Source organism: Oryzias latipes, chromosome 18, assembly GCF_053564925.1.
Source record: "Oryzias latipes strain Hd-rR chromosome 18, Olatipes_Hd-rR_3.1".
In the NCBI taxonomy this organism is placed as follows: domain Eukaryota; kingdom Metazoa; phylum Chordata; class Actinopteri; order Beloniformes; family Adrianichthyidae; genus Oryzias; species Oryzias latipes.
Window position 1 is genome coordinate 33090383 of NC_136254.1, and position 26061 is coordinate 33116443.

Genomic DNA, 26061 nt, shown 5'->3' on the forward strand with positions numbered 1-26061 from the left:
TCTCAGGCGAGCATTTTCAGGCAATTTATCCTGAAACCTTAGGTCTGCTTAGGCAGGTATATCAGACTCAAACTGGTGCCAAAAACACTGACAGAGAAGACAACAGAAGCAGAGTGGCGCAGCGGAAGCGTGCTGGGCCCATAACCCAGAGGTCGATGGATCGAAACCATCCTCTGCTAACTATGATGATGACAGGGCAGATTATTGCCATGACATTAAATAATGCATGCCTCCTACTGAAAATGCAGTTTAATGGGCTTTCTCTCATCTTACTTTAGAAACAACCCCAGCGTCAGCCACTGCGCTTCTTTTTTCAAGCTAACAGCGCCTCATTGAGAACTTAGTTGCCAAACTGCACAAAGAGGTAGAATCTTCACACACTCACAATGTTTAACTCTCTCATGGAGCATTCTTTCAGGCAACCATTTTCTTCCCCACACAGTTCCGTTGATAAAGCTCACCGCCTCCACTCTGTTTTGTGGAAAGCCCATGTTCCTATGACTGCGCCAGTGTCAATACTTGCTTTTGAGTAGCAGGACATGTCAATAGAGTTCTTTCTTTCCATCAGGGTGTCAAGAGGCATGGTGGCCAAGTGGTAAGGCGTTGGTCTTGTAAACCAAAAATCATGGGTTCAATCCCCATCCGTGCCTGAAATGGCATTGGTAGACTGACCACAAACAACCTGGCAAGTGCAATGTGATTAAAAACCCTTTGCTCACTTGTATATGCACAGAGCACGTTGCTTCATTTTGTGTTGCAGGCCCTGCCAATAAAGCTCTTTCTTTACCTTTACGCATACCAAGACATGGTTCACAAGTGGTAAGGTGTTGGTCTATCCGGCCGAACACCATGGGCTCTATTCACATTGGTGCCTGCAATGGCGTAGGGAGACTAAACATTAAACAAAGTCTTGTGGGACTACTAGGAGAGGGGAATTTTAGATTCACTTCCAAGACCTTGGGCATTAACTCTGTACCAGTTCAACTGGCCCTTTCTTACAAATGGACTATTAAAGGACAGGTTCTTACAGACTTTGCTGCTCGTCCTTTATCCTGCACCTTGTCTAGCAATCCAGAATGGCGCCGTAAGAGAACTTAAAAAAACGCCTCAAACCCCACTATTGCAGTTGGTTATATCACACTCAAACTCTTGACATCAACAGTGATCACTGCAAACAAGAAGCAGAGTGGCGCAGCGGAAGCGTGCTGGGCCCATAACCCAGAGGTCGATGGACCGAAACCATCCTCTGCTAACTAATCTGTCTTTCAGCATATTGCCTTGTTTTTAGGGGAAATGTGGCTTTAGTCTCTATTATTATTGCCTGCATCCTACTGAAAACAAGTTTTTTGGCGGGCCTTGTCTATTCTCAGTTTGTAGATATCATATTGGGGAATGGTGAATCCAGCCGAAAAAAACTTTCGTTTTTCAAGCCCATCAAAATGTCTAGCTAGCATGACAAATTTATTTCCCTTTAAACAACACCGGCTTGTGCCATTTAGCTTCTCTTTCATGCTAACGGCACCTTCATTGAGCACTTAGCACTTTGCCAAACAGCACAAAGAGGTAGAATGTTAAATGGCCGTATTGTTTAACTCTTTCATGAATCATTCTCTCAGGCGAGCATTTTCAGGCAATTTATCCTGAAACCTTAGGTCTGCTTAGGCAGGTATATCAGACTCAAACTGGTGCCAAAAACACTGACAGAGAAGACAACAGAAGCAGAGTGGCGCAGCGGAAGCGTGCTGGGCCCATAACCCAGAGGTCGATGGATCGAAACCATCCTCTGCTAACTATGATGATGACAGGGCAGATTATTGCCATGACATTAAATAATGCATGCCTCCTACTGAAAATGCAGTTTAATGGGCTTTCTCTCATCTTACTTTAGAAACAGCCACTGCGCTTCTTTTTTCAAGCTAACAGCGCCTCATTGAGAACTTAGTTGCCAAACTGCACAAAGAGGTAGAATCTTCACACACTCACAATGTTTAACTCTCTCATGGAGCATTCTTTCAGGCAACCATTTTCTTCCCCTCACAGTTCCGTTGATAAAGCTCACCGCCTCCACTCTGTTTTGTGGAAAGCCCATGTTCCTATGACTGCGCCAGTGTCAATACTTGCTTTTGAGTAGCAGGACATGTCAATAGAGTTCTTTCTTTCCATCAGGGCGTCAAGAGGCATGGTGGCCAAGTGGTAAGGCGTTGGTCTTGTAAACCAAAAATCATGGGTTCAATCCCCATCCGTGCCTGAAATGGCATTGGTAGACTGACCACAAACAACCTGGCAAGTGCAATGTGATTAAAAACCCTTTGCTCACTTGTATATGCACAGAGCACGTTGCTTCATTTTGTGTTGCAGGCCCTGCCAATAAAGCTCTTTCTTTACCTTTACACATACCAAGACATGGTTCACAAGTGGTAAGGTGTTGGTCTATCCGGCCGAACACCATGGGCTCTATTCACATTGGTGCCTGCAATGGCGTAGGGAGACTAAACATTAAACAAAGTCTTGTGGGACTACTAGGAGAGGGGAATTTTAGATTCACTTCCAAGACCTTGGGCATTAACTCTGTACCAGTTCAACTGGCCCTTTCTTACAAATGGACTATTAAAGGACAGGTTCTTACAGACTTTGCTGCTCGTCCTTTATCCTGCACCTTGTCTAGCAATCCAGAATGGCGCCGTAAGAGAACTTAAAAAAACGCCTCAAACCCCACTATTGCAGTTGGTTATATCACACTCAAACTCTTGACATCAACAGTGATCACTGCAAACAAGAAGCAGAGTGGCGCAGCGGAAGCGTGCTGGGCCCATAACCCAGAGGTCGATGGACCGAAACCATCCTCTCCTAACTAATTTGTCTTTCAGCATATCACCTTGTTTTTAGGGGAAATGTGGCTTTAGTCTCTATTATTATTGCCTGCATCCTACTGAAAACAAGTTTTTTGGCGGGCCTTGTCTATTCTCAGTTTGTAGATATCATATTGGGGAATGGTGAATCCAGCCGAAAAAAACTTTCGTTTTTCAAGCCCATCAAAATGTCTAGCTAGCATGACGAATTTATCTCCCTTTAAACAACACCGGCTTGTGCCATTTAGCTTCTCTTTCATGCTAACGGCACCTTCATTGAGCACTTAGCACTTTGCCAAACAGCACAAAGAGGTAGAATGTTAAATGGGCGTATTGTTTAACTCTTTCATGAAGCATTCTCTCAGGCGAGCATTTTCAGGCAATTTATCCTGAAACCTTAGGTCTGCTTAGGCAGGTATATCAGACTCAAACTGGTGCCAAAAACACTGACAGAGAAGACAACAGAAGCAGAGTGGCGCAGCGGAAGCGTGCTGGGCCCATAACCCAGAGGTCGATGGATCGAAACCATCCTCTGCTAACTATGATGATGACAGGGCAGATTATTGCCATGACATTAAATAATGCATGCCTCCTACTGAAAATGCAGTTTAATGGGCTTTCTCTCATCTTACTTTAGGAACAACCCCAGCGTCAGCCACTGCGCTTCTTTTTTCAAGCTAACAGCGCCTCATTGAGAACTTAGTTGCCAAACTGCACAAAGAGGTAGAATCTTCACACACTCACAATGTTTAACTCTCTCATGGAGCATTCTTTCAGGCAACCATTTTCTTCCCCTCACAGTTCCGTTGATAAAGCTCACCGCCTCCACTCTGTTTTGTGGAAAGCCCATGTTCCTATGACTGCGCCAGTGTCAATACTTGCTTTTGAGTAGCAGGACATGTCAATAGAGTTCTTTCTTTCCATCAGGGCGTCAAGAGGCATGGTGGCAAAGTGGTAAGGCGTTGGTCTTGTAAACCAAAAATCATGGGTTCAATCCCCATCCGTGCCTGAAATGGCATTGGTAGACTGACCACAAACAACCTGGCAAGTGCAATGTGATTAAAAACCCTTTGCTCACTTGTATATGCACAGAGCACGTTGCTTCATTTTGTGTTGCAGGCCCTGCCAATAAAGCTCTTTCTTTACCTTTACACATACCAAGACATGGTTCACAAGTGGTAAGGTGTTGGTCTATCCGGCCGAACACCATGGGCTCTATTCACATTGGTGCCTGCAATGGCGTAGGGAGACTAAACATTAAACAAAGTCTTGTGGGACTACTAGGAGAGGGGAATTTTAGATTCACTTCCAAGACCTTGGGCATTAACTCTGTACCAGTTCAACTGGCCCTTTCTTACAAATGGACTATTAAAGGACAGGTTCTTACAGACTTTGCTGCTCGTCCTTTATCCTGCACCTTGTCTAGCAATCCAGAATGGCGCCGTAAGAGAACTTAAAAAAACGCCTCAAACCCCACTATTGCAGTTGGTTATATCACACTCAAACTCTTGACATCAACAGTGATCACTGCAAACAAGAAGCAGAGTGGCGCAGCGGAAGCGTGCTGGGCCCATAACCCAGAGGTCGATGGACCGAAACCATCCTCTGCTAACTAGTTTGTCTTTCAGCATATCGCCTTGTTTTTAGGGGAAATGTGGCTTTAGTCTCTATTATTATTGCCTGCATCCTACTGAAAACAAGTTTTTTGGCGGGCCTTGTCTATTCTCAGTTTGTAGATATCATATTGGGGAATGGTGAATCCAGCCGAAAAAAACTTTCGTTTTTCAAGCCCATCAAAATGTCTAGCTAGCATGACAAATTTATCTCCCTTTAAACAACACCGGCTTGTGCCATTTAGCTTCTCTTTCATGCTAACGGCACCTTCACTGAGCACTTAGCACTTTGCCAAACAGCACAAAGAGGTAGAATGTTAAATGGGCGTATTGTTTAACTCTTTCATGAAGCATTCTCTCAGGCGAGCATTTTCAGGCAATTTATCCTGAAACCTTAGGTCTGCTTAGGCAGGTATATCAGACTCAAACTGGTGCCAAAAACACTGACAGAGAAGACAACAGAAGCAGAGTGGCGCAGCGGAAGCGTGCTGGGCCCATAACCCAGAGGTCGATGGATCGAAACCATCCTCTGCTAACTATGATGATGACAGGGCAGATTATTGCCATGACATTAAATAATGCATGCCTCCTACTGAAAATGCAGTTTAATGGGCTTTCTCTCATCTTACTTTAGGAACAACCCCAGCGTCAGCCACTGCGCTTCTTTTTTCAAGCTAACAGCGCCTCATTGAGAACTTAGTTGCCAAACTGCACAAAGAGGTAGAATCTTCACACACTCACAATGTTTAACTCTCTCATGGAGCATTCTTTCAGGCAACCATTTTCTTCCCCACACAGTTCCGTTGATAAAGCTCACCGCCTCCACTCTGTTTTGTGGAAAGCCCATGTTCCTATGACTGCGCCAGTGTCAATACTTGCTTTTGAGTAGCAGGACATGTCAATAGAGTTCTTTCTTTCCATCAGGGTGTCAAGAGGCATGGTGGCCAAGTGGTAAGGCGTTGGTCTTGTAAACCAAAAATCATGGGTTCAATCCCCATCCGTGCCTGAAATGGCATTGGTAGACTGACCACAAACAACCTGGCAAGTGCAATGTGATTAAAAACCCTTTGCTCACTTGTATATGCACAGAGCACGTTGCTTCATTTTGTGTTGCAGGCCCTGCCAATAAAGCTCTTTCTTTACCTTTACGCATACCAAGACATGGTTCACAAGTGGTAAGGTGTTGGTCTATCCGGCCGAACACCATGGGCTCTATTCACATTGGTGCCTGCAATGGCGTAGGGAGACTAAACATTAAACAAAGTCTTGTGGGACTACTAGGAGAGGGGAATTTTAGATTCACTTCCAAGACCTTGGGCATTAACTCTGTACCAGTTCAACTGGCCCTTTCTTACAAATGGACTATTAAAGGACAGGTTCTTACAGACTTTGCTGCTCGTCCTTTATCCTGCACCTTGTCTAGCAATCCAGAATGGCGCCGTAAGAGAACTTAAAAAAACGCCTCAAACCCCACTATTGCAGTTGGTTATATCACACTCAAACTCTTGACATCAACAGTGATCACTGCAAACAAGAAGCAGAGTGGCGCAGCGGAAGCGTGCTGGGCCCATAACCCAGAGGTCGATGGACCGAAACCATCCTCTGCTAACTAATCTGTCTTTCAGCATATCGCCTTGTTTTTAGGGGAAATGTGGCTTTAGTCTCTATTATTATTGCCTGCATCCTACTGAAAACAAGTTTTTTGGCGGGCCTTGTCTATTCTCAGTTTGTAGATATCATATTGGGGAATGGTGAATCCAGCTGAAAAAAACTTTCGTTTTTCAAGCCCATCAAAATGTCTAGCTAGCATGACAAATTTATCTCCCTTTAAACAACACCGGCTTGTGCCATTTAGCTTCTCTTTCATGCTAACGGCACCTTCATTGAGCACTTAGCACTTTGCCAAACAGCACAAAGAGGTAGAATGTTAAATGGCCGTATTGTTTAACTCTTTCATGAATCATTCTCTCAGGCGAGCATTTTCAGGCAATTTATCCTGAAACCTTAGGTCTGCTTAGGCAGGTATATCAGACTCAAACTGGTGCCAAAAACACTGACAGAGAAGACAACAGAAGCAGAGTGGCGCAGCGGAAGCGTGCTGGGCCCATAACCCAGAGGTCGATGGATCGAAACCATCCTCTGCTAACTATGATGATGACAGGGCAGATTATTGCCATGACATTAAATAATGCATGCCTCCTACTGAAAATGCAGTTTAATGGGCTTTCTCTCATCTTACTTTAGAAACAACCCCAGCGTCAGCCACTGCGCTTCTTTTTTCAAGCTAACAGCGCCTCATTGAGAACTTAGTTGCCAAACTGCACAAAGAGGTAGAATCTTCACACACTCACAATGTTTAACTCTCTCATGGAGCATTCTTTCAGGCAACCATTTTCTTCCCCACACAGTTCCGTTGATAAAGCTCACCGCCTCCACTCTGTTTTGTGGAAAGCCCATGTTCCTATGACTGCGCCAGTGTCAATACTTGCTTTTGAGTAGCAGGACATGTCAATAGAGTTCTTTCTTTCCATCAGGGTGTCAAGAGGCATGGTGGCCAAGTGGTAAGGCGTTGGTCTTGTAAACCAAAAATCATGGGTTCAATCCCCATCCGTGCCTGAAATGGCATTGGTAGACTGACCACAAACAACCTGGCAAGTGCAATGTGATTAAAAACCCTTTGCTCACTTGTATATGCACAGAGCACGTTGCTTCATTTTGTGTTGCAGGCCCTGCCAATAAAGCTCTTTCTTTACCTTTACGCATACCAAGACATGGTTCACAAGTGGTAAGGTGTTGGTCTATCCGGCCGAACACCATGGGCTCTATTCACATTGGTGCCTGCAATGGCGTAGGGAGACTAAACATTAAACAAAGTCTTGTGGGACTACTAGGAGAGGGGAATTTTAGATTCACTTCCAAGACCTTGGGCATTAACTCTGTACCAGTTCAACTGGCCCTTTCTTACAAATGGACTATTAAAGGACAGGTTCTTACAGACTTTGCTGCTCGTCCTTTATCCTGCACCTTGTCTAGCAATCCAGAATGGCGCCGTAAGAGAACTTAAAAAAACGCCTCAAACCCCACTATTGCAGTTGGTTATATCACACTCAAACTCTTGACATCAACAGTGATCACTGCAAACAAGAAGCAGAGTGGCGCAGCGGAAGCGTGCTGGGCCCATAACCCAGAGGTCGATGGACCGAAACCATCCTCTGCTAACTAATCTGTCTTTCAGCATATTGCCTTGTTTTTAGGGGAAATGTGGCTTTAGTCTCTATTATTATTGCCTGCATCCTACTGAAAACAAGTTTTTTGGCGGGCCTTGTCTATTCTCAGTTTGTAGATATCATATTGGGGAATGGTGAATCCAGCCGAAAAAAACTTTCGTTTTTCAAGCCCATCAAAATGTCTAGCTAGCATGACAAATTTATTTCCCTTTAAACAACACCGGCTTGTGCCATTTAGCTTCTCTTTCATGCTAACGGCACCTTCATTGAGCACTTAGCACTTTGCCAAACAGCACAAAGAGGTAGAATGTTAAATGGCCGTATTGTTTAACTCTTTCATGAATCATTCTCTCAGGCGAGCATTTTCAGGCAATTTATCCTGAAACCTTAGGTCTGCTTAGGCAGGTATATCAGACTCAAACTGGTGCCAAAAACACTGACAGAGAAGACAACAGAAGCAGAGTGGCGCAGCGGAAGCGTGCTGGGCCCATAACCCAGAGGTCGATGGATCGAAACCATCCTCTGCTAACTATGATGATGACAGGGCAGATTATTGCCATGACATTAAATAATGCATGCCTCCTACTGAAAATGCAGTTTAATGGGCTTTCTCTCATCTTACTTTAGAAACAGCCACTGCGCTTCTTTTTTCAAGCTAACAGCGCCTCATTGAGAACTTAGTTGCCAAACTGCACAAAGAGGTAGAATCTTCACACACTCACAATGTTTAACTCTCTCATGGAGCATTCTTTCAGGCAACCATTTTCTTCCCCTCACAGTTCCGTTGATAAAGCTCACCGCCTCCACTCTGTTTTGTGGAAAGCCCATGTTCCTATGACTGCGCCAGTGTCAATACTTGCTTTTGAGTAGCAGGACATGTCAATAGAGTTCTTTCTTTCCATCAGGGCGTCAAGAGGCATGGTGGCCAAGTGGTAAGGCGTTGGTCTTGTAAACCAAAAATCATGGGTTCAATCCCCATCCGTGCCTGAAATGGCATTGGTAGACTGACCACAAACAACCTGGCAAGTGCAATGTGATTAAAAACCCTTTGCTCACTTGTATATGCACAGAGCACGTTGCTTCATTTTGTGTTGCAGGCCCTGCCAATAAAGCTCTTTCTTTACCTTTACACATACCAAGACATGGTTCACAAGTGGTAAGGTGTTGGTCTATCCGGCCGAACACCATGGGCTCTATTCACATTGGTGCCTGCAATGGCGTAGGGAGACTAAACATTAAACAAAGTCTTGTGGGACTACTAGGAGAGGGGAATTTTAGATTCACTTCCAAGACCTTGGGCATTAACTCTGTACCAGTTCAACTGGCCCTTTCTTACAAATGGACTATTAAAGGACAGGTTCTTACAGACTTTGCTGCTCGTCCTTTATCCTGCACCTTGTCTAGCAATCCAGAATGGCGCCGTAAGAGAACTTAAAAAAACGCCTCAAACCCCACTATTGCAGTTGGTTATATCACACTCAAACTCTTGACATCAACAGTGATCACTGCAAACAAGAAGCAGAGTGGCGCAGCGGAAGCGTGCTGGGCCCATAACCCAGAGGTCGATGGACCGAAACCATCCTCTCCTAACTAATTTGTCTTTCAGCATATCACCTTGTTTTTAGGGGAAATGTGGCTTTAGTCTCTATTATTATTGCCTGCATCCTACTGAAAACAAGTTTTTTGGCGGGCCTTGTCTATTCTCAGTTTGTAGATATCATATTGGGGAATGGTGAATCCAGCCGAAAAAAACTTTCGTTTTTCAAGCCCATCAAAATGTCTAGCTAGCATGACAAATTTATCTCCCTTTAAACAACACCGGCTTGTGCCATTTAGCTTCTCTTTCATGCTAACGGCACCTTCATTGAGCACTTAGCACTTTGCCAAACAGCACAAAGAGGTAGAATGTTAAATGGGCGTATTGTTTAACTCTTTCATGAAGCATTCTCTCAGGCGAGCATTTTCAGGCAATTTATCCTGAAACCTTAGGTCTGCTTAGGCAGGTATATCAGACTCAAACTGGTGCCAAAAACACTGACAGAGAAGACAACAGAAGCAGAGTGGCGCAGCGGAAGCGTGCTGGGCCCATAACCCAGAGGTCGATGGATCGAAACCATCCTCTGCTAACTATGATGATGACAGGGCAGATTATTGCCATGACATTAAATAATGCATGCCTCCTACTGAAAATGCAGTTTAATGGGCTTTCTCTCATCTTACTTTAGGAACAACCCCAGCGTCAGCCACTGCGCTTCTTTTTTCAAGCTAACAGCGCCTCATTGAGAACTTAGTTGCCAAACTGCACAAAGAGGTAGAATCTTCACACACTCACAATGTTTAACTCTCTCATGGAGCATTCTTTCAGGCAACCATTTTCTTCCCCTCACAGTTCCGTTGATAAAGCTCACCGCCTCCACTCTGTTTTGTGGAAAGCCCATGTTCCTATGACTGCGCCAGTGTCAATACTTGCTTTTGAGTAGCAGGACATGTCAATAGAGTTCTTTCTTTCCATCAGGGCGTCAAGAGGCATGGTGGCAAAGTGGTAAGGCGTTGGTCTTGTAAACCAAAAATCATGGGTTCAATCCCCATCCGTGCCTGAAATGGCATTGGTAGACTGACCACAAACAACCTGGCAAGTGCAATGTGATTAAAAACCCTTTGCTCACTTGTATATGCACAGAGCACGTTGCTTCATTTTGTGTTGCAGGCCCTGCCAATAAAGCTCTTTCTTTACCTTTACACATACCAAGACATGGTTCACAAGTGGTAAGGTGTTGGTCTATCCGGCCGAACACCATGGGCTCTATTCACATTGGTGCCTGCAATGGCGTAGGGAGACTAAACATTAAACAAAGTCTTGTGGGACTACTAGGAGAGGGGAATTTTAGATTCACTTCCAAGACCTTGGGCATTAACTCTGTACCAGTTCAACTGGCCCTTTCTTACAAATGGACTATTAAAGGACAGGTTCTTACAGACTTTGCTGCTCGTCCTTTATCCTGCACCTTGTCTAGCAATCCAGAATGGCGCCGTAAGAGAACTTAAAAAAACGCCTCAAACCCCACTATTGCAGTTGGTTATATCACACTCAAACTCTTGACATCAACAGTGATCACTGCAAACAAGAAGCAGAGTGGCGCAGCGGAAGCGTGCTGGGCCCATAACCCAGAGGTCGATGGACCGAAACCATCCTCTGCTAACTAGTTTGTCTTTCAGCATATCGCCTTGTTTTTAGGGGAAATGTGGCTTTAGTCTCTATTATTATTGCCTGCATCCTACTGAAAACAAGTTTTTTGGCGGGCCTTGTCTATTCTCAGTTTGTAGATATCATATTGGGGAATGGTGAATCCAGCCGAAAAAAACTTTCGTTTTTCAAGCCCATCAAAATGTCTAGCTAGCATGACAAATTTATCTCCCTTTAAACAACACCGGCTTGTGCCATTTAGCTTCTCTTTCATGCTAACGGCACCTTCACTGAGCACTTAGCACTTTGCCAAACAGCACAAAGAGGTAGAATGTTAAATGGGCGTATTGTTTAACTCTTTCATGAAGCATTCTCTCAGGCGAGCATTTTCAGGCAATTTATCCTGAAACCTTAGGTCTGCTTAGGCAGGTATATCAGACTCAAACTGGTGCCAAAAACACTGACAGAGAAGACAACAGAAGCAGAGTGGCGCAGCGGAAGCGTGCTGGGCCCATAACCCAGAGGTCGATGGATCGAAACCATCCTCTGCTAACTATGATGATGACAGGGCAGATTATTGCCATGACATTAAATAATGCATGCCTCCTACTGAAAATGCAGTTTAATGGGCTTTCTCTCATCTTACTTTAGAAACAGCCACTGCGCTTCTTTTTTCAAGCTAACAGCGCCTCATTGAGAACTTAGTTGCCAAACTGCACAAAGAGGTAGAATCTTCACACACTCACAATGTTTAACTCTCTCATGGAGCATTCTTTCAGGCAACCATTTTCTTCCCCTCACAGTTCCGTTGATAAAGCTCACCGCCTCCACTCTGTTTTGTGGAAAGCCCATGTTCCTATGACTGCGCCAGTGTCAATACTTGCTTTTGAGTAGCAGGACATGTCAATAGAGTTCTTTCTTTCCATCAGGGCGTCAAGAGGCATGGTGGCAAAGTGGTAAGGCGTTGGTCTTGTGAACCAAAAATCATGGGTTCAATCCCCATCCGTGCCTGAAATGGCATTGGTAGACTGACCACAAACAACCTGGCAAGTGCAATGTGATTAAAAACCCTTTGCTCACTTGTATATGCACAGAGCACGTTGCTTCATTTTGTGTTGCAGGCCCTGCCAATAAAGCTCTTTCTTTACCTTTACGCATACCAAGACATGGTTCACAAGTGGTAAGGTGTTGGTCTATCCGGCCGAACACCATGGGCTCTATTCACATTGGTGCCTGCAATGGCGTAGGGAGACTAAACATTAAACAAAGTCTTGTGGGACTACTAGGAGAGGGGAATTTTAGATTCAGTTCCAAGACCTTGGGCATTAACTCTGTACCAGTTCAACTGGCCCTTTCTTACAAATGGACTATTAAAGGACAGGTTCTTACAGACTTTGCTGCTCGTCCTTTATCCTGCACCTTGTCTAGCAATCCAGAATGGCGCCGTAAGAGAACTTAAAAAAACGCCTCAAACCCCACTATTGCAGTTGGTTATATCACACTCAAACTCTTGACATCAACAGTGATCACTGCAAACAAGAAGCAGAGTGGCGCAGCGGAAGCGTGCTGGGCCCATAACCCAGAGGTCGATGGACCGAAACCATCCTCTGCTAACTAGTTTGTCTTTCAGCATATCGCCTTGTTTTTAGGGGAAATGTGGCTTTAGTCTCTATTATTATTGCCTGCATCCTACTGAAAACAAGTTTTTTGGCGGGCCTTGTCTATTCTCAGTTTGTAGATATCATATTGGGGAATGGTGAATCCAGCCGAAAAAAACTTTCGTTTTTCAAGCCCATCAAAATGTCTAGCTAGCATGACAAATTTATCTCCCTTTAAACAACACCGGCTTGTGCCATTTAGCTTCTCTTTCATGCTAACGGCACCTTCATTGAGCACTTAGCACTTTGCCAAACAGCACAAAGAGGTAGAATGTTAAATGGGCGTATTGTTTAACTCTTTCATGAAGCATTCTCTCAGGCGAGCATTTTCAGGCAATTTATCCTGAAACCTTAGGTCTGCTTAGGCAGGTATATCAGACTCAAACTGGTGCCAAAAACACTGACAGAGAAGACAACAGAAGCAGAGTGGCGCAGCGGAAGCGTGCTGGGCCCATAACCCAGAGGTCGATGGATCGAAACCATCCTCTGCTAACTATGATGATGACAGGGCAGATTATTGCCATGACATTAAATAATGCATGCCTCCTACTGAAAATGCAGTTTAATGGGCTTTCTCTCATCTTACTTTAGGAACAACCCCAGCGTCAGCCACTGCGCTTCTTTTTTCAAGCTAACAGCGCCTCATTGAGAACTTAGTTGCCAAACTGCACAAAGAGGTAGAATCTTCACACACTCACAATGTTTAACTCTCTCATGGAGCATTCTTTCAGGCAACCATTTTCTTCCCCTCACAGTTCCGTTGATAAAGCTCACCGCCTCCACTCTGTTTTGTGGAAAGCCCATGTTCCTATGACTGCGCCAGTGTCAATACTTGCTTTTGAGTAGCAGGACATGTCAATAGAGTTCTTTCTTTCCATCAGGGCGTCAAGAGGCATGGTGGCCAAGTGGTAAGGCGTTGGTCTTGTAAACCAAAAATCATGGGTTCAATCCCCATCCGTGCCTGAAATGGCATTGGTAGACTGACCACAAACAACCTGGCAAGTGCAATGTGATTAAAAACCCTTTGCTCACTTGTATATGCACAGAGCACGTTGCTTCATTTTGTGTTGCAGGCCCTGCCAATAAAGCTCTTTCTTTACCTTTACGCATACCAAGACATGGTTCACAAGTGGTAAGGTGTTGGTCTATCCGGCCGAACACCATGGGCTCTATTCACATTGGTGCCTGCAATGGCGTAGGGAGACTAAACATTAAACAAAGTCTTGTGGGACTACTAGGAGAGGGGAATTTTAGATTCACTTCCAAGACCTTGGGCATTAACTCTGTACCAGTTCAACTGGCCCTTTCTTACAAATGGACTATTAAAGGACAGGTTCTTACAGACTTTGCTGCTCGTCCTTTATCCTGCACCTTGTCTAGCAATCCAGAATGGCGCCGTAAGAGAACTTAAAAAAACGCCTCAAACCCCACTATTGCAGTTGGTTATATCACACTCAAACTCTTGACATCAACAGTGATCACTGCAAACAAGAAGCAGAGTGGCGCAGCGGAAGCGTGCTGGGCCCATAACCCAGAGGTCGATGGACCGAAACCATCCTCTGCTAACTAATCTGTCTTTCAGCATATCGCCTTGTTTTTAGGGGAAATGTGGCTTTAGTCTCTATTATTATTGCCTGCATCCTACTGAAAACAAGTTTTTTGGCGGGCCTTGTCTATTCTCAGTTTGTAGATATCATATTGGGGAATGGTGAATCCAGCTGAAAAAAACTTTCGTTTTTCAAGCCCATCAAAATGTCTAGCTAGCATGACAAATTTATCTCCCTTTAAACAACACCGGCTTGTGCCATTTAGCTTCTCTTTCATGCTAACGGCACCTTCATTGAGCACTTAGCACTTTGCCAAACAGCACAAAGAGGTAGAATGTTAAATGGCCGTATTGTTTAACTCTTTCATGAATCATTCTCTCAGGCGAGCATTTTCAGGCAATTTATCCTGAAACCTTAGGTCTGCTTAGGCAGGTATATCAGACTCAAACTGGTGCCAAAAACACTGACAGAGAAGACAACAGAAGCAGAGTGGCGCAGCGGAAGCGTGCTGGGCCCATAACCCAGAGGTCGATGGATCGAAACCATCCTCTGCTAACTATGATGATGACAGGGCAGATTATTGCCATGACATTAAATAATGCATGCCTCCTACTGAAAATGCAGTTTAATGGGCTTTCTCTCATCTTACTTTAGAAACAACCCCAGCGTCAGCCACTGCGCTTCTTTTTTCAAGCTAACAGCGCCTCATTGAGAACTTAGTTGCCAAACTGCACAAAGAGGTAGAATCTTCACACACTCACAATGTTTAACTCTCTCATGGAGCATTCTTTCAGGCAACCATTTTCTTCCCCACACAGTTCCGTTGATAAAGCTCACCGCCTCCACTCTGTTTTGTGGAAAGCCCATGTTCCTATGACTGCGCCAGTGTCAATACTTGCTTTTGAGTAGCAGGACATGTCAATAGAGTTCTTTCTTTCCATCAGGGTGTCAAGAGGCATGGTGGCCAAGTGGTAAGGCGTTGGTCTTGTAAACCAAAAATCATGGGTTCAATCCCCATCCGTGCCTGAAATGGCATTGGTAGACTGACCACAAACAACCTGGCAAGTGCAATGTGATTAAAAACCCTTTGCTCACTTGTATATGCACAGAGCACGTTGCTTCATTTTGTGTTGCAGGCCCTGCCAATAAAGCTCTTTCTTTACCTTTACGCATACCAAGACATGGTTCACAAGTGGTAAGGTGTTGGTCTATCCGGCCGAACACCATGGGCTCTATTCACATTGGTGCCTGCAATGGCGTAGGGAGACTAAACATTAAACAAAGTCTTGTGGGACTACTAGGAGAGGGGAATTTTAGATTCACTTCCAAGACCTTGGGCATTAACTCTGTACCAGTTCAACTGGCCCTTTCTTACAAATGGACTATTAAAGGACAGGTTCTTACAGACTTTGCTGCTCGTCCTTTATCCTGCACCTTGTCTAGCAATCCAGAATGGCGCCGTAAGAGAACTTAAAAAAACGCCTCAAACCCCACTATTGCAGTTGGTTATATCACACTCAAACTCTTGACATCAACAGTGATCACTGCAAACAAGAAGCAGAGTGGCGCAGCGGAAGCGTGCTGGGCCCATAACCCAGAGGTCGATGGACCGAAACCATCCTCTGCTAACTAATCTGTCTTTCAGCATATCGCCTTGTTTTTAGGGGAAATGTGGCTTTAGTCTCTATTATTATTGCCTGCATCCTACTGAAAACAAGTTTTTTGGCGGGCCTTGTCTATTCTCAGTTTGTAGATATCATATTGGGGAATGGTGAATCCAGCCGAAAAAAACTTTCGTTTTTCAAGCCCATCAAAATGTCTAGCTAGCATGACAAATTTATTTCCCTTTAAACAACACCGGCTTGTGCCATTTAGCTTCTCTTTCATGCTAACGGCACCTTCATTGAGCACTTAGCACTTTGCCAAACAGCACAAAGAGGTAGAATGTTAAATGGCCGTATTGTTTAACTCTTTCATGAATCATTCTCTCAGGCGAGCATTTTCAGGCAATTTATCCTGAAACCTTAGGTCTGCTTAGGCAGGTATATCAGACTCAAACTGGTGCCAAAAACACTGACAGAGAAGACAACAGAAGCAGAGTGGCGCAGCGGAAGCGTGCTGGGCCCATAACCCAGAGGTCGATGGATCTAAACCATCCTATGCTAACTATGATGATGACAGGGCAGATTATTGCCATGACATTAAATAATGCATGCCTCCTACTGAAAATGCAGTTTAATGGGCTTTCTCTCATCTTACTTTAGAAACAGCCACTGCGCTTCTTTTTTCAAGCTAACAGCGCCTCATTGAGAACTTAGTTGCCAAACTGCACAAAGAGGTAGAATCTTCACACACTCACAATGTTTAACTCTCTCATGGAGCATTCTTTCAGGCAACCATTTTCTTCCCCTCACAGTTCCGTTGATAAAGCTCACCGCCTCCACTCTGTTTTGTGGAAAGCCCATGTTCCTATGACTGCGCCAGTGTCAATACTTGCTTTTGAGTAGCAGGACATGTCAATAGAGTTCTTTCTTTCCATCAGGGCGTCAAGAGGCATGGTGGCCAAGTGGTAAGGCGTTGGTCTTGTAAACCAAAAATCATGGGTTCAATCCCCATCCGTGCCTGAAATGGCATTGGTAGACTGACCACAAACAACCTGGCAAGTGCAATGTGATTAAAAACCCTTTGCTCACTTGTATATGCACAGAGCACGTTGCTTCATTTTGTGTTGCAGGCCCTGCCAATAAAGCTCTTTCTTTACCTTTACACATACCAAGACATGGTTCACAAGTGGTAAGGTGTTGGTCTATCCGGCCGAACACCATGGGCTCTATTCACATTGGTGCCTGCAATGGCGTAGGGAGACTAAACATTAAACAAAGTCTTGTGGGACTACTAGGAGAGGGGAATTTTAGATTCACTTCCAAGACCTTGGGCATTAACTCTGTACCAGTTCAACTGGCCCTTTCTTACAAATGGACTATTAAAGGACAGGTTCTTACAGACTTTGCTGCTCGTCCTTTATCCTGCACCTTGTCTAGCAATCCAGAATGGCGCCGTAAGAGAACTTAAAAAAACGCCTCAAACCCCACTATTGCAGTTGGTTATATCACACTCAAACTCTTGACATCAACAGTGATCACTGCAAACAAGAAGCAGAGTGGCGCAGCGGAAGCGTGCTGGGCCCATAACCCAGAGGTCGATGGACCGAAACCATCCTCTCCTAACTAATTTGTCTTTCAGCATATCACCTTGTTTTTAGGGGAAATGTGGCTTTAGTCTCTATTATTATTGCCTGCATCCTACTGAAAACAAGTTTTTTGGCGGGCCTTGTCTATTCTCAGTTTGTAGATATCATATTGGGGAATGGTGAATCCAGCCGAAAAAAACTTTCGTTTTTCAAGCCCATCAAAATGTCTAGCTAGCATGACAAATTTATCTCCCTTTAAACAACACCGGCTTGTGCCATTTAGCTTCTCTTTCATGCTAACGGCACCTTCATTGAGCACTTAGCACTTTGCCAAACAGCACAAAGAGGTAGAATGTTAAATGGGCGTATTGTTTAACTCTGTCATGAAGCATTCTCTCAGGCGAGCATTTTCAGGCAATTTATCCTGAAACCTTAGGTCTGCTTAGGCAGGTATATCAGACTCAAACTGGTGCCAAAAACACTGACAGAGAAGACAACAGAAGCAGAGTGGCGCAGCGGAAGCGTGCTGGGCCCATAACCCAGAGGTCGATGGATCGAAACCATCCTCTGCTAACTATGATGATGACAGGGCAGATTATTGCCATGACATTAAATAATGCATGCCTCCTACTGAAAATGCAGTTTAATGGGCTTTCTCTCATCTTACTTTAGGAACAACCCCAGCGTCAGCCACTGCTCTTCTTTTTTCAAGCTAACAGCGCCTCATTGAGAACTTAGTTGCCAAACTGCACAAAGAGGTAGAATCTTCACACACTCACAATGTTTAACTCTCTCATGGAGCATTCTTTCAGGCAACCATTTTCTTCCCCTCACAGTTCCGTTGATAAAGCTCACCGCCTCCACTCTGTTTTGTGGAAAGCCCATGTTCCTATGACTGCGCCAGTGTCAATACTTGCTTTTGAGTAGCAGGACATGTCAATAGAGTTCTTTCTTTCCATCAGGGCGTCAAGAGGCATGGTGGCAAAGTGGTAAGGCGTTGGTCTTGTAAACCAAAAATCATGGGTTCAATCCCCATCCGTGCCTGAAATGGCATTGGTAGACTGACCACAAACAACCTGGCAAGTGCAATGTGATTAAAAACCCTTTGCTCACTTGTATATGCACAGAGCACGTTGCTTCATTTTGTGTTGCAGGCCCTGCCAATAAAGCTCTTTCTTTACCTTTACACATACCAAGACATGGTTCACAAGTGGTAAGGTGTTGGTCTATCCGGCCGAACACCATGGGCTCTATTCACATTGGTGCCTGCAATGGCGTAGGGAGACTAAACATTAAACAAAGTCTTGTGGGACTACTAGGAGAGGGGAATTTTAGATTCACTTCCAAGACCTTGGGCATTAACTCTGTACCAGTTCAACTGGCCCTTTCTTACAAATGGACTATTAAAGGACAGGTTCTTACAGACTTTGCTGCTCGTCCTTTATCCTGCACCTTGTCTAGCAATCCAGAATGGCGCCGTAAGAGAACTTAAAAAAACGCCTCAAACCCCACTATTGCAGTTGGTTATATCACACTCAAACTCTTGACATCAACAGTGATCACTGCAAACAAGAAGCAGAGTGGCGCAGCGGAAGCGTGCTGGGCCCATAACCCAGAGGTCGATGGACCGAAACCATCCTCTCCTAACTAATTTGTCTTTCAGCATATCACCTTGTTTTTAGGGGAAATGTGGCTTTAGTCTCTATTATTATTGCCTGCATCCTACTGAAAACAAGTTTTTTGGCGGGCCTTGTCTATTCTCAGTTTGTAGATATCATATTGGGGAATGGTGAATCCAGCCGAAAAAAACTTTCGTTTTTCAAGCCCATCAAAATGTCTAGCTAGCATGACAAATTTATCTCCCTTTAAACAACACCGGCTTGTGCCATTTAGCTTCTCTTTCATGCTAACGGCACCTTCATTGAGCACTTAGCACTTTGCCAAACAGCACAAAGAGGTAGAATGTTAAATGGGCGTATTGTTTAACTCTGTCATGAAGCATTCTCTCAGGCGAGCATTTTCAGGCAATTTATCCTGAAACCTTAGGTCTGCTTAGGCAGGTATATCAGACTCAAACTGGTGCCAAAAACACTGACAGAGAAGACAACAGAAGCAGAGTGGCGCAGCGGAAGCGTGCTGGGCCCATAACCCAGAGGTCGATGGATCGAAACCATCCTCTGCTAACTATGATGATGACAGGGCAGATTATTGCCATGACATTAAATAATGCATGCCTCCTACTGAAAATGCAGTTTAATGGGCTTTCTCTCATCTTACTTTAGGAACAACCCCAGCGTCAGCCACTGCTCTTCTTTTTTCAAGCTAACAGCGCCTCATTGAGAACTTAGTTGCCAAACTGCACAAAGAGGTAGAATCTTCACACACTCACAATGTTTAACTCTCTCATGGAGCATTCTTTCAGGCAACCATTTTCTTCCCCTCACAGTTCCGTTGATAAAGCTCACCGCCTCCACTCTGTTTTGTGGAAAGCCCATGTTCCTATGACTGCGCCAGTGTCAATACTTGCTTTTGAGTAGCAGGACATGTCAATAGAGTTCTTTCTTTCCATCAGGGCGTCAAGAGGCATGGTGGCAAAGTGGTAAGGCGTTGGTCTTGTAAACCAAAAATCATGGGTTCAATCCCCATCCGTGCCTGAAATGGCATTGGTAGACTGACCACAAACAACCTGGCAAGTGCAATGTGATTAAAAACCCTTTGCTCACTTGTATATGCACAGAGCACGTTGCTTCATTTTGTGTTGCAGGCCCTGCCAATAAAGCTCTTTCTTTACCTTTACACATACCAAGACATGGTTCACAAGTGGTAAGGTGTTGGTCTATCCGGCCGAACACCATGGGCTCTATTCACATTGGTGCCTGCAATGGCGTAGGGAGACTAAACATTAAACAAAGTCTTGTGGGACTACTAGGAGAGGGGAATTTTAGATTCACTTCCAAGACCTTGGGCATTAACTCTGTACCAGTTCAACTGGCCCTTTCTTACAAATGGACTATTAAAGGACAGGTTCTTACAGACTTTGCTGCTCGTCCTTTATCCTGCACCTTGTCTAGCAATCCAGAATGGCGCCGTAAGAGAACTTAAAAAAACGCCTCAAACCCCACTATTGCAGTTGGTTATATCACACTCAAACTCTTGACATCAACAGTGATCACTGCAAACAAGAAGCAGAGTGGCGCAGCGGAAGCGTGCTGGGCCCATAACCCAGAGGTCGATGGACCGAAACCATCCTCTCCTAACTAATTTGTCTTTCAGCATATCACCTTGTTTTTAGGGGAAATGTGGCTTTAGTCTCTATTATTATTGCCTGCATCCTACTGAAAACAAGTTTTTTGGCGGGCCTTGTCTATTCTCAGTTTGTAGATATCATATTGGGGAATGGTGAATCCAGCCGAAAAAAACTTTCGTTTTTCAAGCCCATCAAAATGTCTAGCTAGCATGACAAATTTATCTCCCTTTAAACAACACCGGCTTGTGCCATTTAGCTTCTCTTTCATGCTAACGGCACCTTCATTGAGCACTTAGCACTTTGCCAAACAGCACAAAGAGGTAGAATGTTAAATGGGCGTATTGTTTAACTCTTTCATGAAGCATTCTCTCAGGCGAGCATTTTCAGGCAATTTATCCTGAAACCTTAGGTCTGCTTAGGCAGGTATATCAGACTCAAACTGGTGCCAAAAACACTGACAGAGAAGACAACAGAAGCAGAGTGGCGCAGCGGAAGCGTGCTGGGCCCATAACCCAGAGGTCGATGGATCGAAACCATCCTCTGCTAACTATGATGATGACAGGGCAGATTATTGCCATGACATTAAATAATGCATGCCTCCTACTGAAAATGCAGTTTAATGGGCTTTCTCTCATCTTACTTTAGGAACAACCCCAGCGTCAGCCACTGCTCTTCTTTTTTCAAGCTAACAGCGCCTCATTGAGAACTTAGTTGCCAAACTGCACAAAGAGGTAGAATCTTCACACACTCACAATGTTTAACTCTCTCATGGAGCATTCTTTCAGGCAACCATTTTCTTCCCCTCACAGTTCCGTTGATAAAGCTCACCGCCTCCACTCTGTTTTGTGGAAAGCCCATGTTCCTATGACTGCGCCAGTGTCAATACTTGCTTTTGAGTAGCAGGACATGTCAATAGAGTTCTTTCTTTCCATCAGGGCGTCAAGAGGCATGGTGGCAAAGTGGTAAGGCGTTGGTCTTGTAAACCAAAAATCATGGGTTCAATCCCCATCCGTGCCTGAAATGGCATTGGTAGACTGACCACAAACAACCTGGCAAGTGCAATGTGATTAAAAACCCTTTGCTCACTTGTATATGCACAGAGCACGTTGCTTCATTTTGTGTTGCAGGCCCTGCCAATAAAGCTCTTTCTTTACCTTTACACATACCAAGACATGGTTCACAAGTGGTAAGGTGTTGGTCTATCCGGCCGAACACCATGGGCTCTATTCACATTGGTGCCTGCAATGGCGTAGGGAGACTAAACATTAAACAAAGTCTTGTGGGACTACTAGGAGAGGGGAATTTTAGATTCACTTCCAAGACCTTGGGCATTAACTCTGTACCAGTTCAACTGGCCCTTTCTTACAAATGGACTATTAAAGGACAGGTTCTTACAGACTTTGCTGCTCGTCCTTTATCCTGCACCTTGTCTAGCAATCCAGAATGGCGCCGTAAGAGAACTTAAAAAAACGCCTCAAACCCCACTATTGCAGTTGGTTATATCACACTCAAACTCTTGACATCAACAGTGATCACTGCAAACAAGAAGCAGAGTGGCGCAGCGGAAGCGTGCTGGGCCCATAACCCAGAGGTCGATGGACCGAAACCATCCTCTGCTAACTAGTTTGTCTTTCAGCATATCGCCTTGTTTTTAGGGGAAATGTGGCTTTAGTCTCTATTATTATTGCCTGCATCCTACTGAAAACAAGTTTTTTGGCGGGCCTTGTCTATTCTCAGTTTGTAGATATCATATTGGGGAATGGTGAATCCAGCCGAAAAAAACTTTCGTTTTTCAAGCCCATCAAAATGTCTAGCTAGCATGACAAATTTATCTCCCTTTAAACAACACCGGCTTGTGCCATTTAGCTTCTCTTTCATGCTAACGGCACCTTCATTGAGCACTTAGCACTTTGCCAAACAGCACAAAGAGGTAGAATGTTAAATGGGCGTATAGTTTAACTCTTTCATGAAGCATTCTCTCAGGCGAGCATTTTCAGGCAATTTATCCTGAAACCTTAGGTCTGCTTAGGCAGGTATATCAGACTCAAACTGGTGCCAAAAACACTGACAGAGAAGACAACAGAAGCAGAGTGGCGCAGCGGAAGCGTGCTGGGCCCATAACCCAGAGGTCGATGGATCGAAACCATCCTCTGCTAACTATGATGATGACAGGGCAGATTATTGCCATGACATTAAATAATGCATTCCTCCTACTGAAAATGCAGTTTAATGGGCTTTCTCTCATCTTACTTTAGGAACAACCCCAGCGTCAGCCACTGCGCTTCTTTTTTCAAGCTAACAGCGCCTCATTGAGAACTTAGTTGCCAAACTGCACAAAGAGGTAGAATCTTCACACACTCACAATGTTTAACTCTCTCATGGAGCATTCTTTCAGGCAACCATTTTCTTCCCCACACAGTTCCGTTGATAAAGCTCACCGCCTCCACTCTGTTTTGTGGAAAGCCCATGTTCCTATGACTGCGCCAGTGTCAATACTTGCTTTTGAGTAGCAGGACATGTCAATAGAGTTCTTTCTTTCCATCAGGGTGTCAAGAGGCATGGTGGCCAAGTGGTAAGGCGTTGGTCTTGTAAACCAAAAATCATGGGTTCAATCCCCATCCGTGCCTGAAATGGCATTGGTAGACTGACCACAAACAACCTGGCAAGTGCAATGTGATTAAAAACCCTTTGCTCACTTGTATATGCACAGAGCACGTTGCTTCATTTTGTGTTGCAGGCCCTGCCAATAAAGCTCTTTCTTTACCTTTACACATACCAAGACATGGTTCACAAGTGGTAAGGTGTTGGTCTATCCGGCCGAACACCATGGGCTCTATTCACATTGGTGCCTGCAATGGCGTAGGGAGACTAAACATTAAACAAAGTCTTGTGGGACTACTAGGAGAGGGGAATTTTAGATTCACTTCCAAGACCTTGGGCATTAACTCTGTACCAGTTCAACTGGCCCTTTCTTACAAATGGACTATTAAAGGACAGGTTCTTACAGACTTTGCTGCTCGTCCTTTATCCTGCACCTTGTCTAGCAATCCAGAATGGCGCCGTAAGAGAACTTAAAAAAACGCCTCAAACCCCACTATTGCAGTTGGTTATATCACACTCAAACTCTTGACATCAACAGTGATCACTGCAAACAAGAAGCGGAGTGGCGCAGCGGAAGCGTGCTGGGCCCATAACCCAGAGGTCGATGGACCGAAACCATCCTCTGCTAACTAATCTGTCTTTCAGCATATCGCCTTGTTTTTAGGGGAAATGTGGCTTTAGTCTCTATTATTATTGCCTGCATCCTACTGAAAACAAGTTTTTTGGCGGGCCTTGTCTATTCTCAGTTTGTAGATATCATATTGGGGAATGGTGAATCCAGCTGAAAAAAACTTTCGTTTTTCAAGCCCATCAAAATGTCTAGCTAGCATGACAAATTTATCTCCCTTTAAACAACACCGGCTTGTGCCATTTAGCTTCTCTTTCATGCTAACGGCACCTTCATTGAGCACTTAGCACTTTGCCAAACAGCACAAAGAGGTAGAATGTTAAATGGCCGTATTGTTTAACTCTTTCATGAATCATTCTCTCAGGCGAGCATTTTCAGGCAATTTATCCTGAAACCTTAGGTCTGCTTAGGCAGGTATATCAGACTCAAACTGGTGCCAAAAACACTGACAGAGAAGACAACAGAAGCAGAGTGGCGCAGCGGAAGCGTGCTGGGCCCATAACCCAGAGGTCGATGGATCGAAACCATCCTCTGCTAACTATGATGATGACAGGGCAGATTATTGCCATGACATTAAATAATGCATGCCTCCTACTGAAAATGCAGTTTAATGGGCTTTCTCTCATCTTACTTTAGAAACAACCCCAGCGTCAGCCACTGCGCTTCTTTTTTCAAGCTAACAGCGCCTCATTGAGAACTTAGTTGCCAAACTGCACAAAGAGGTAGAATCTTCACACACTCACAATGTTTAACTCTCTCATGGAGCATTCTTTCAGGCAACCATTTTCTTCCCCACACAGTTCCGTTGATAAAGCTCACCGCCTCCACTCTGTTTTGTGGAAAGCCCATGTTCCTATGACTGCGCCAGTGTCAATACTTGCTTTTGAGTAGCAGGACATGTCAATAGAGTTCTTTCTTTCCATCAGGGTGTCAAGAGGCATGGTGGCCAAGTGGTAAGGCGTTGGTCTTGTAAACCAAAAATCATGGGTTCAATCCCCATCCGTGCCTGAAATGGCATTGGTAGACTGACCACAAACAACCTGGCAAGTGCAATGTGATTAAAAACCCTTTGCTCACTTGTATATGCACAGAGCACGTTGCTTCATTTTGTGTTGCAGGCCCTGCCAATAAAGCTCTTTCTTTACCTTTACGCATACCAAGACATGGTTCACAAGTGGTAAGGTGTTGGTCTATCCGGCCGAACACCATGGGCTCTATTCACATTGGTGCCTGCAATGGCGTAGGGAGACTAAACATTAAACAAAGTCTTGTGGGACTACTAGGAGAGGGGAATTTTAGATTCACTTCCAAGACCTTGGGCATTAACTCTGTACCAGTTCAACTGGCCCTTTCTTACAAATGGACTATTAAAGGACAGGTTCTTACAGACTTTGCTGCTCGTCCTTTATCCTGCACCTTGTCTAGCAATCCAGAATGGCGCCGTAAGAGAACTTAAAAAAACGCCTCAAACCCCACTATTGCAGTTGGTTATATCACACTCAAACTCTTGACATCAACAGTGATCACTGCAAACAAGAAGCAGAGTGGCGCAGCGGAAGCGTGCTGGGCCCATAACCCAGAGGTCGATGGACCGAAACCATCCTCTGCTAACTAATCTGTCTTTCAGCATATCGCCTTGTTTTTAGGGGAAATGTGGCTTTAGTCTCTATTATTATTGCCTGCATCCTACTGAAAACAAGTTTTTTGGCGGGCCTTGTCTATTCTCAGTTTGTAGATATCATATTGGGGAATGGTGAATCCAGCCGAAAAAAACTTTCGTTTTTCAAGCCCATCAAAATGTCTAGCTAGCATGACAAATTTATCTCCCTTTAAACAACACCGGCTTGTGCCATTTAGCTTCTCTTTCATGCTAACGGCACCTTCATTGAGCACTTAGCACTTTGCCAAACAGCACAAAGAGGTAGAATGTTAAATGGCCGTATTGTTTAACTCTGTCATGAAGCATTCTCTCAGGCGAGCATTTTCAGGCAATTTATCCTGAAACCTTAGGTCTGCTTAGGCAGGTATATCAGACTCAAACTGGTGCCAAAAACACTGACAGAGAAGACAACAGAAGCAGAGTGGCGCAGCGGAAGCGTGCTGGGCCCATAACCCAGAGGTCGATGGATCGAAACCATCCTCTGCTAACTATGATGATGACAGGCAGATTATTGCCATGACATTAAATAATGCATGCCTCCTACTGAAAATGCAGTTTAATGGGCTTTCTCTCATCTTACTTTAGAAACAACCCCAGCGTCAGCCACTGCGCTTCTTTTTTCAAGCTAACAGCGCCTCATTGAGAACTTAGTTGCCA

General features: G+C 44.5%; 32 non-coding genes across 32 annotated transcripts; all 32 read left to right on the forward strand.

The window, feature by feature from the left end:
• The first annotated feature begins 107 nt into the window (after positions 1 to 107).
• On the forward strand, positions 108 to 179 carry trnam-cau (transfer RNA methionine (anticodon CAU)). The gene has a single exon. It is a non-coding gene; the product is annotated as a tRNA-Met (tRNA).
• A 399-nt stretch (positions 180 to 578) lies between these two features.
• trnat-ugu (transfer RNA threonine (anticodon UGU)) lies at positions 579 to 650 on the forward strand. The gene has a single exon. It is a non-coding gene; the product is annotated as a tRNA-Thr (tRNA).
• A 1067-nt stretch (positions 651 to 1717) lies between these two features.
• trnam-cau (transfer RNA methionine (anticodon CAU)) lies at positions 1718 to 1789 on the forward strand. Its single transcript has one exon. It is a non-coding gene; the product is annotated as a tRNA-Met (tRNA).
• A 387-nt stretch (positions 1790 to 2176) lies between these two features.
• Positions 2177 to 2248, forward strand: trnat-ugu (transfer RNA threonine (anticodon UGU)). Its single transcript has one exon. It is a non-coding gene; the product is annotated as a tRNA-Thr (tRNA).
• Positions 2249 to 3315: 1067 nt separating this feature from the next.
• trnam-cau (transfer RNA methionine (anticodon CAU)) lies at positions 3316 to 3387 on the forward strand. The gene has a single exon. It is a non-coding gene; the product is annotated as a tRNA-Met (tRNA).
• A 399-nt stretch (positions 3388 to 3786) lies between these two features.
• trnat-ugu (transfer RNA threonine (anticodon UGU)) lies at positions 3787 to 3858 on the forward strand. The gene has a single exon. It is a non-coding gene; the product is annotated as a tRNA-Thr (tRNA).
• Positions 3859 to 4925: 1067 nt separating this feature from the next.
• On the forward strand, positions 4926 to 4997 carry trnam-cau (transfer RNA methionine (anticodon CAU)). The gene has a single exon. It is a non-coding gene; the product is annotated as a tRNA-Met (tRNA).
• A 399-nt stretch (positions 4998 to 5396) lies between these two features.
• On the forward strand, positions 5397 to 5468 carry trnat-ugu (transfer RNA threonine (anticodon UGU)). Its single transcript has one exon. It is a non-coding gene; the product is annotated as a tRNA-Thr (tRNA).
• Positions 5469 to 6535: 1067 nt separating this feature from the next.
• On the forward strand, positions 6536 to 6607 carry trnam-cau (transfer RNA methionine (anticodon CAU)). Its single transcript has one exon. It is a non-coding gene; the product is annotated as a tRNA-Met (tRNA).
• A 399-nt stretch (positions 6608 to 7006) lies between these two features.
• trnat-ugu (transfer RNA threonine (anticodon UGU)) lies at positions 7007 to 7078 on the forward strand. The gene has a single exon. It is a non-coding gene; the product is annotated as a tRNA-Thr (tRNA).
• Positions 7079 to 8145: 1067 nt separating this feature from the next.
• On the forward strand, positions 8146 to 8217 carry trnam-cau (transfer RNA methionine (anticodon CAU)). Its single transcript has one exon. It is a non-coding gene; the product is annotated as a tRNA-Met (tRNA).
• Positions 8218 to 8604: 387 nt separating this feature from the next.
• On the forward strand, positions 8605 to 8676 carry trnat-ugu (transfer RNA threonine (anticodon UGU)). Its single transcript has one exon. It is a non-coding gene; the product is annotated as a tRNA-Thr (tRNA).
• Positions 8677 to 9743: 1067 nt separating this feature from the next.
• Positions 9744 to 9815, forward strand: trnam-cau (transfer RNA methionine (anticodon CAU)). The gene has a single exon. It is a non-coding gene; the product is annotated as a tRNA-Met (tRNA).
• Positions 9816 to 10214: 399 nt separating this feature from the next.
• On the forward strand, positions 10215 to 10286 carry trnat-ugu (transfer RNA threonine (anticodon UGU)). Its single transcript has one exon. It is a non-coding gene; the product is annotated as a tRNA-Thr (tRNA).
• Positions 10287 to 11353: 1067 nt separating this feature from the next.
• On the forward strand, positions 11354 to 11425 carry trnam-cau (transfer RNA methionine (anticodon CAU)). The gene has a single exon. It is a non-coding gene; the product is annotated as a tRNA-Met (tRNA).
• Positions 11426 to 11812: 387 nt separating this feature from the next.
• On the forward strand, positions 11813 to 11884 carry trnat-ugu (transfer RNA threonine (anticodon UGU)). The gene has a single exon. It is a non-coding gene; the product is annotated as a tRNA-Thr (tRNA).
• Positions 11885 to 12951: 1067 nt separating this feature from the next.
• trnam-cau (transfer RNA methionine (anticodon CAU)) lies at positions 12952 to 13023 on the forward strand. The gene has a single exon. It is a non-coding gene; the product is annotated as a tRNA-Met (tRNA).
• A 399-nt stretch (positions 13024 to 13422) lies between these two features.
• trnat-ugu (transfer RNA threonine (anticodon UGU)) lies at positions 13423 to 13494 on the forward strand. Its single transcript has one exon. It is a non-coding gene; the product is annotated as a tRNA-Thr (tRNA).
• Positions 13495 to 14561: 1067 nt separating this feature from the next.
• On the forward strand, positions 14562 to 14633 carry trnam-cau (transfer RNA methionine (anticodon CAU)). Its single transcript has one exon. It is a non-coding gene; the product is annotated as a tRNA-Met (tRNA).
• A 399-nt stretch (positions 14634 to 15032) lies between these two features.
• trnat-ugu (transfer RNA threonine (anticodon UGU)) lies at positions 15033 to 15104 on the forward strand. The gene has a single exon. It is a non-coding gene; the product is annotated as a tRNA-Thr (tRNA).
• A 1526-nt stretch (positions 15105 to 16630) lies between these two features.
• Positions 16631 to 16702, forward strand: trnat-ugu (transfer RNA threonine (anticodon UGU)). The gene has a single exon. It is a non-coding gene; the product is annotated as a tRNA-Thr (tRNA).
• Positions 16703 to 17769: 1067 nt separating this feature from the next.
• Positions 17770 to 17841, forward strand: trnam-cau (transfer RNA methionine (anticodon CAU)). Its single transcript has one exon. It is a non-coding gene; the product is annotated as a tRNA-Met (tRNA).
• Positions 17842 to 18240: 399 nt separating this feature from the next.
• Positions 18241 to 18312, forward strand: trnat-ugu (transfer RNA threonine (anticodon UGU)). The gene has a single exon. It is a non-coding gene; the product is annotated as a tRNA-Thr (tRNA).
• A 1067-nt stretch (positions 18313 to 19379) lies between these two features.
• On the forward strand, positions 19380 to 19451 carry trnam-cau (transfer RNA methionine (anticodon CAU)). The gene has a single exon. It is a non-coding gene; the product is annotated as a tRNA-Met (tRNA).
• A 399-nt stretch (positions 19452 to 19850) lies between these two features.
• On the forward strand, positions 19851 to 19922 carry trnat-ugu (transfer RNA threonine (anticodon UGU)). Its single transcript has one exon. It is a non-coding gene; the product is annotated as a tRNA-Thr (tRNA).
• Positions 19923 to 20989: 1067 nt separating this feature from the next.
• Positions 20990 to 21061, forward strand: trnam-cau (transfer RNA methionine (anticodon CAU)). The gene has a single exon. It is a non-coding gene; the product is annotated as a tRNA-Met (tRNA).
• Positions 21062 to 21460: 399 nt separating this feature from the next.
• trnat-ugu (transfer RNA threonine (anticodon UGU)) lies at positions 21461 to 21532 on the forward strand. The gene has a single exon. It is a non-coding gene; the product is annotated as a tRNA-Thr (tRNA).
• A 1067-nt stretch (positions 21533 to 22599) lies between these two features.
• trnam-cau (transfer RNA methionine (anticodon CAU)) lies at positions 22600 to 22671 on the forward strand. The gene has a single exon. It is a non-coding gene; the product is annotated as a tRNA-Met (tRNA).
• A 399-nt stretch (positions 22672 to 23070) lies between these two features.
• Positions 23071 to 23142, forward strand: trnat-ugu (transfer RNA threonine (anticodon UGU)). Its single transcript has one exon. It is a non-coding gene; the product is annotated as a tRNA-Thr (tRNA).
• Positions 23143 to 24209: 1067 nt separating this feature from the next.
• On the forward strand, positions 24210 to 24281 carry trnam-cau (transfer RNA methionine (anticodon CAU)). Its single transcript has one exon. It is a non-coding gene; the product is annotated as a tRNA-Met (tRNA).
• Positions 24282 to 24680: 399 nt separating this feature from the next.
• trnat-ugu (transfer RNA threonine (anticodon UGU)) lies at positions 24681 to 24752 on the forward strand. The gene has a single exon. It is a non-coding gene; the product is annotated as a tRNA-Thr (tRNA).
• Positions 24753 to 25819: 1067 nt separating this feature from the next.
• On the forward strand, positions 25820 to 25891 carry trnam-cau (transfer RNA methionine (anticodon CAU)). Its single transcript has one exon. It is a non-coding gene; the product is annotated as a tRNA-Met (tRNA).
• Positions 25892 to 26061: the final 170 nt, after the last annotated feature.